General features: G+C 36.2%; 1 pseudogene; it reads left to right on the top strand.

Annotated features, from left to right (window-relative positions):
• Positions 1 to 293: 293 nt before the first annotated feature.
• Positions 294 to 968, top strand: LOC101700016 (translation machinery-associated protein 16 pseudogene; annotated as a pseudogene).
• Positions 969 to 6,168: the final 5,200 nt, after the last annotated feature.

Raw genomic sequence — 6,168 nt, 5'->3', positions numbered from 1 at the left:
ATGACACCACAACTGAAGACACTCATGAAAGAGAACTTCCAGAAGTGCTTCAGAAAGTGGTGAGAATGATGGGATAAGTATGTTTGAAAATAGGGAGAATATTTTGAGGGAAATTAATGATGATGTGTCTTTTTCTATAATATTTTTTAGATTTGCTTTTCTGGTCGGGTCTCCCCGGCATCAGTGGCCCCACGTGTGTTGGGCTGGAGAGTGGGCCTGAGAGCCGCCGCTCGAGGCTGTGAGCCTGTGGGGTCTGGAGTGTGGAGGTCCCCTGTGGCCCCCAGGATGTCACCATGCCTAAAGCACCAAAGGGAAAAATCCACAGAAAAAAAAATCATCCATCCATATAGTAGAAAAGCTGCACAAATTACAAGAGAGGCCCACAAACAAGAAAAGAAGGAAAAATTGAAGAATGAAAAGGCTTTACGTCTCAACCTTATTGGTGAAAAACTGCAGTGGTTTCAAAATGAGCTGGATCCCCCCCAAAAATGAGATATCCAAAGAAAGACGCTTGTGAATTAATTGAAAGGTATTTAAATCGATTCAGCAGTGAGCTGGAGCAGACTGAGTTACACAACAGCATCAAGGACAGGCAGGGAGGGCACCACCAAGCCTCGGAGACGGTCATCAAGCAGACGACGGAGCGTGAACGACAGCAATATGAAGGCTATGGCCTTGAGATTCCAGACATTTTACATGCAAGTAGTCTGAAAACCTTTAGGGAATGGGATTTGGATCTGAAGAAATTGCCAAACATTAAAATGAGAAAACTTTGTGCAAATGATGCAGTTGCTAAGAAGCACAAGAAGAAAACTCAGAATTTAACTATAGACAAAGATTTAGGACAATTGGAACTAAAAGGCAAATCAAGTGACTCAGATGAAGAAATGACTCCTGTGGCCTAATTGTCCTTACTTGAGTTGAAAATAAGTAATATGAGAACTTGAAGTCACACTCATTACTCATGAGAAATAATTATCTAGTATTTGCTGTTTAACTCATTCTCTCTCATAATGTGAATCACATTTGCAATTTCAAATATGGTATTGTGATTTTTATCTAAAAATGAAAGTTTCATTTATATTAAATTGCTAAAATAGAAGATATATTCTGTTTTTCTTTTTTTGTTGTTGTTGCTGGGGGTCGAACTCGGGACCTTGTGTTTGCAAGGCAGGCAACGGAACCACTGAGCTAAATCCCCAGCCTATATTCTGTTTTTCATTACTATAACAAAATACGCGAGGCTGGATAACATAAAGAAAAGAAGTGTATTTAGCTCATGGTTTTGGAGGCTGAATGTCTAGACGGCACAGTGCTGGCTCTGGTGAGGCCTCCTCTTGCTGCTACAAGTCATGGTGCATGGTTATCACAGTGGTGGGAGGGCACAAGAGAGGGAAAGACCACATGGCAGGACAGGAAGCCAGAAAATGGAAGGATCAGATAATGACATCCCACCAGGCCCTATCTCTTAAAGGCCCAAGAGAATTAAATGATTTCAGGTGAGCTCCATTTGATTATTATATTATTTTCTGCTTTCTCATTGTGAAAAGTGATGGGTTTTATTCAGACCTAAAGGTTAGAGAACTAATGATTATAATTGTTACTTCTGAGATACATGACTTAAATTAATCTATTAAACATATTTCAAGTACCATGACAAACTTGAATATTCTAGAATTTTGCTCTTCAAATAATTTATTAAATGCTAATATATGTTAGTCTGTCTTTTAAAGGATGCAAGTATAAGTTTTCAAGAAAAGGAAAAAATAATGCTGTGTGAGATTAACTAGGTATCAACTAAATTGTTAACAATTTATACAAAGTGTTACAACTTTTATACTTCTGAAAATTAAAAATAAAGTTTATTTCTATAACTTAAAAAAATATCTTTTAGATTTAAACATTCATCGTATTTTCTGATCACACAGTGTAACAGTAACTTTTTATTAATATTCTGCTCCATAAATATGACAAAACCTTTATATATTAACTTACTTCTCATTTATGATGTGAAGTTTTTCAGAAAGTCCAGTTTAACCACTGTTTACCTGCTCAAGTCATCCAACTATTTTATGTTTTCTTCTAGCAGATTAATAATGTAGCATTTCTAAATAACTCTATGTTCCACATCAACTTTTTAAGTGGTGTGAGGTAAGGGTTAACTTTTATGTTTCTCTAGACACCTGTCCAACTATCCTAATATTTGCCTAAAAGCTTCTTCTCCCCTCCCTTGAATTACCACTGTGACACTATTGAAAATCAACTGGCAATATATGAGTGGGTCTATTTGTGAGCTCTCATTCTGTTCCATTGTTATTTCTCTATTCTTATGCCAATGTTTGTTTTGATTACTACAGCTTTATAGTAAGTTTCAAATTTTGACTGTGAGTCTCTTGCCTTTGTTCTTTTTTAAATGTTGTTTTGCCTCCTTTAGGTTATTTATATTTCCATACATATTTTATAGTCAACTTGTTAAGATCTAAGAACAATTCCTTTGTCATTTAGTTGGGAATTGTTGAATGATCTATAGATCAATCTATAGAGAATGAATCTTCCAACCCCAAAAGATGGTATATGTCTCCATTTATTTTAGGTCATTACCTATTTTCAAATTATTACTGCTAATATCTTAAACACCTTAAAAATTTATATTTATAAATGCTTTGTCAATGCTATCATAAACTAACTTATTTTAAATTTTATTTTTAATTGTATATAAACAATTGATTGTTTATATTGACCTTTTGACTTATGAACTTTCTAAGTTTACTTTGAGTTCTAGTAGTTTGGGTATGTCTTGTTTTTGTAGATTCTTTGGGATTTTCTATGAATAAGATCATGCCTTGTGTGAATAAATACAGTTCTATTTTTTTCTTTTGACTTTATATGCCCTTTTCTTCTTTTCCTGGTTTTATTTTGTGTTCTAGGATGTCCAATGCATATTGAATAGTGGTGGTGACAAGTGGTGGCTTTGTCTTGCTTCAGTCTTAATAGGGTAAAAGCTTAGTTCTTCACGAATAAATATAATGTTAGCTTCAGATTTTTATACCACTGTGTAAGGCTAAGAAAATAACCTTTCATTCCAAATTTACTGAAAGATTTTTATCAAGAATGTTGAACTTAACCGAATGATTTTAGTATATTGTGTTTTACACTTGGTTACAATCTTTTCATGTTTAGAATTCTCATCTGATTATTTTTCATTTCTTTCCTTCTCACAGTCTTCATGTTTTATATAACTCTTTGAGCATACTCACAATAAACATTTAAAAATCTTTGTCTTATACTTCCATAATCTATGTCTGGGTTTGTAGCTATCGGCTGGTTTTTATCTTGCATACAAGTCAGGATGATCCACCTTTTGGTATTTCTGAATATTTTTCCAGGATGTTGGCCATCATAGCTTTACATTATTTAGTGTCCCACTTATTGTTGTGCCTTTAAGGACAATGCAACTTTGTTCTGGCCAGCAAATAAGTTAATTAGCTTGATTGTTTCAAGTTTTGATTTTTAGCTTTGTTAGGGTTCTACCTTTGTTCTAGATCAGCATTTACTTTAAGGAAAGTATAGCTCTAGTATAAATGTGTGACCTTTCTGGTGTCTCCAACAAGTGCCCTGGGAGCGCAGCGAGGATCAGTCAGAATTCAAAGATCTGCTAGGTGAGAATAAGATCTAGAAACAGTTCAGTTGGTAGCTCCCTTGTCAGTTTTTGCCTACCCTCTGATTATTTCACTGGTTGCCTGTCCAGGCTTAGCAACAGATTCAAGGGTAACACTATGCAAATTTCTCAAGCTCTTTCTCTGTGTGGGTTTCTCCTTTGGGGGCTCTGCTCCACAAATTTCAACCAACTTAGGTTGCTTGAACTACAGCTTCTGTCTCCTCTACTGCATGAGACCCTCACCTCTGCTCCAGTCAGCCCACCTTGCACAATTCAGAAAGCACTCCAGGAGGAAAGCCAGGATTATGCAGCTCACCACATGCAAGACCCCTTCTCAGGGACCACAGTCCTGGTCTACCAGGTGCTCAGTTTCTAAAGGTAGTTGTTTGATGTATTTTCTCCTCTTTTCTAGTTGTAGAAGGCACATGGCAAGTTCAGTTCCCTTTGCTCCATTAAAGCCAAGGAAATGTTCTTTCTGTATCTTTACTGATTTTTTTCCTATTTTATCATTTATGAATCTCCAACTGTTAAAAATCTCTAACTGGGGCTGGGGATTTAGCTCAGTGGTTCTGCCACCTGCCCCACAAGCACAAGGATCCGAGTTCGATCCCCAGTACCAAAAAAAAATATCTCTACTGTAGATTTTTTTCTTCCTTTAATTTTGTCATTTTTCTTTTTGTATTTGAAGCTCTGTCACTGGCACAAACACATTTAGGATTGTTTTCTGTCTGATACATTGTCCTTTTATCATTGATAACACTCCATCTCTGATAATATTCCATGCTCTAAAGTCTATTCTGTTTGATACATATAAAGCAATTATAGCTATTTGATGTTTATTTTTGTATGAAATATCAATTTTTCACCCATTTAATTTTAACCTGTTTGTATCCTCATATTTCAAGTACATTGTTTTCAAAGATGGTGCTATATGGTTCTTCCAATGTGATCTTGATCTGTCTTACTAGGATGTCTATAAATTCTAGCCCTGATTGGATGGGCTCTGGGTTATTTGGTCATGAATATTTGAACTGTTTTTCCTGGGATACTTCTGCATCCTGATGCCTGTGTCTGACCGATTCCCAGGTATTCCTCCCTTGCTTAAACTGCACCTGCCTTGTGGCTTCTGCCTGACTTGTGTCCAGGTTATTCCCATTCTCCAAGTAGCTCTCTAACTAAGATGGAAAAGAAGTCAGGCTCATGTATGTTGATCAGGTGAGAGAAAACACATGAAAGGAAGCAGGGTGTGATTTACAGATCCTGGAGAGAGGGCACCACACCTCACAGGGTCAACCAGGATGGAGAAGCCACTGGGAACACATAGACTCAACCAGAATGTGGGCAGCAAGGGGCAGCAAGGGTCTGCAGGCTGAGCCTTTTACTGCAACCCAGGGTAAGGCCCAACAGTTTTAGGGGGAGCTGTAACTGGAGGGTCTCCAGCAAGCAGGCATGAAGGATTGAGGGGTGGGCACTGTGGAGAATCTGTGCAGTCCACACAGTGTGTCATGGCAGCAGGACAAGTCATGTTGGCTGAATTTAGCTGTCCTGTAGGGAGGTGGTGACCAGGAGGCAGTGTATGAGGCAAATATTTAGACTGATGGCACTAAGGTGCTAGGAGAAGGCAGACAACTGGGCCCTGTTTCAAGGATAACTGAGCTTTGCCTCTTATAGGAGCAAGTCTAACTTATGCACAAAATGAACTCTGAGATGACATGGAATTGAAATTCACAATATACAGTATATATTGGATCTTGGTTTTAATTTTGTCTGACAATCTTTGTCTTCTAAGTAGAACAACTGAATTATTTAATCAAAATATTGATCTTGCCAGAGTTAAGTCTAACACCTAGATCTTTGTTTTCTATTAGTCCAATCTACTATTTTTCCTTTTATGACACTTTTATTGCCTTCTTATGAGTCATAAGATGTAGTCATGCATAACTTATGAGATGTGCATTTTTTACTGTTGTATTTTCATTTTTAATGGTTTTTAACAATAACTCTTTAATTTTTTTACTGCTTGCTCCAAGGATTAAATTAAGCATTGGTAATTTATCACATTCTACTTAAAATTAATATTTAGCACCTCACATAAATTATAAAATCCTTGCAGTAGTATAAACAATTCCAATTTCTTCACTATAATTTATTTTGCTATTTTAAACCAACATTTGTTATAAGCCTCAAACACAATGTTGTAATATTTGCAAGAAACATTCAAATTTTGGAAAAATTTGAAAAAGAAAAATATTCTTGATTTTTTCTATATATTTATGGTTTATGTTCCTCATTTATTTCTGTATGTCTGAGTTTCTTTTTTTTTATACTTGTTACTCTATTGACTTCTGGCTATGGTTTGTAATGAGAGATCAGCTACATTCTTAACATGGTGTCACTGTTTGTAATGTTTCTTTTCCTCTATTAATATTTTCAGGAGTTTCCCATTATCACATGACTTCAGCAGTTCCACAACTATTTGCCCAGACATGGTTTACATTATACCTATCCAA

The sequence above is a fragment of the Heterocephalus glaber genome, unplaced genomic scaffold, assembly GCF_053883595.1.
Source record: "Heterocephalus glaber isolate CG9 unplaced genomic scaffold, H.glaber_assembly_v1.0 deba00000621, whole genome shotgun sequence".
NCBI classification, from domain to species: Eukaryota; Metazoa; Chordata; class Mammalia; order Rodentia; family Bathyergidae; genus Heterocephalus; species Heterocephalus glaber.
This window is presented reverse-complemented; position numbering and strand designations above follow the sequence as displayed.